Source organism: Mobula hypostoma, chromosome 1, assembly GCF_963921235.1.
Source record: "Mobula hypostoma chromosome 1, sMobHyp1.1, whole genome shotgun sequence".
Lineage (NCBI taxonomy): Eukaryota > Metazoa > Chordata > Chondrichthyes > Myliobatiformes > Myliobatidae > Mobula > Mobula hypostoma.
This window is the reverse complement of record NC_086097.1, coordinates 195,386,984-195,388,810: the sequence shown is the minus strand read 5'-3', so window position 1 is coordinate 195,388,810 and position 1,827 is coordinate 195,386,984. Positions and strand designations below refer to the sequence as shown.

Below are 1,827 nucleotides of genomic sequence, written 5' to 3'. Positions count from 1 at the left end.
TATTCTGGAACTGTAGGTTGATTTTGATATTTTCTTATTTCTAGCTAGTAAATAAAGATACATTAAAATTGTTTCTTATACAGTGTAAGAAATTAAAACAATGTCTATTCCTCAGTTAGGCCCCTGAAAATACAAAGGTTATGTTATTGAGATCAATATTTCTTATATTTTAACTTGTCTGAGTCTAATTTTGATTCAGATGACTGATTCATTTTAAGTTCTTTATTTCTATTGATCAATTTTATCTGAAACTTAATTTCCAAAGCTTTTGATAAACCTCTATAAAGAGCAATGTACTGTAAAATCTATGACAAAGCGGAACAAATGGATTTTGATCAAGTATCAGCCCATCAGTTTACCCTCAATCATCAAACTGAAGGATAGTGTTAACAAAAGTGATACATGAGGCCCGTAACTCATGTATAACATGTGCAGTGATCCCCTGTTAGTGTTTCACCTGTACCACTTAGGTGCCTACCTCATTGCCGCATAAATCCTAATATGGACTGCAGAGATTAATTTCTTGGATGGGATAAAAGTGACGGTAAGTCAGCATTTTACTGCAGCTTCAAGCAACCTGTGTATTACTTTCTCCAGTAAGATAGAGTCTAACCACTCTTCCTTGGCATTCAAGCATTCAATGGGATATAATTGTAAAATCTCTCAGCATTGTGGAAGTCAACATAGACCGGAATCTTAACTGAACAAGATATATATATGCAAACAACAGGAATTCTGCAGATGCTGGAAATTCAAGCAACATACATCAAAGTTGCTGGTGAACGCAGCAGGCCAAGCAGCATCTATAGGAAGAGGCGCAGTCGACGTTTCAGGTCGAGACCCTTCGTCAGGACTAACTGAAGGAAGAGTGAGTAAGGGATTTGAAAGCTGGAGGGGGAGGGGGAGATGCAAAATAATAGGCGAAGACAGGAGGGGGAGGGATAGAGCCGAGAGCTGGACAGGTGATAGGCAAAAGGGGATACGAGAGGATCATGGGACAGGAGGTCCGGGAAGAAAGACAAGGGGGGGGGGTGACCCAGAGGATGGGCAAGAGGTATATTCAGAGGGACAGAGGGAGAAAAAGATATATATATGCCATTGCTGTAACATTAAGATCATGAAGAGAGTTGAAGACAGTTCCTTGTGGGCATTATGTGCCAGTTTTAAGAAGTGAGAAGGGCAGAGCAGGAGATTGCTTGGGTTATTAGTAACTTAGCAAGGGCCAATAAAAAGATGTGAGGTGTAAGTGGAGTGGACTTTGTGGGAGGAGTCACTGTGTGAGTGGCCGAGTGTTAGAGTGGTCAAGCTCAACCTCAACAAGTTTCAGCTAGAACAGGTGGAAGTTCTAAGTAAGATTCTAATAAGTTTTTTTTCTTTCTTTGTTTATTAGCACATACTGTAGCTAGTGCGGGGAGAATGGATCCAGGGTATGTGCTTCGTCGGAAATATTTTAACTCCAAGAGGCTTCCAGTCTCACTGATAGCTACGGTACATCTGCACAAAGTGAATTGAACTGATGCTCCTTAGAGACTTCAAGGAAATGGAGCTGTAGCTGGATAATCTCCAGCCACTATAGGAGGATGAAGATGTGGTAGCTAGGAGCTACAGGGAGTTAGCCATCCCAAAATTGCAGGAGGCAGGTACCTGGGTGACTGTTAGGAAAGGGAAATGTATTAGACAGCCAGTGCAGAGTACACCTGTGGCCATTCCTCTCAATAATAAAGTGATTGGGTCTTTGGCACTGAGTCTGACTCAGAAAAGGAGTGCACTATGGTGATTCCATAATTAAAGGAGACGAAAACAGATTTTGTGGATATGAAAGAGGCA

The 1,827-nt window shown here is 41.2% G+C and overlaps 1 long non-coding RNA gene across 1 annotated transcript; it reads left to right on the top strand.

Moving 5' to 3' along the window:
* The first annotated feature begins 229 nt into the window (after positions 1–229).
* On the top strand, positions 230–1,526 carry LOC134342840 (uncharacterized). The gene is made up of 3 exons (XR_010017121.1): positions 230–544; positions 635–868; positions 1,391–1,526. It is a non-coding gene; the product is annotated as an uncharacterized LOC134342840 (long non-coding RNA).
* Positions 1,527–1,827: the final 301 nt, after the last annotated feature.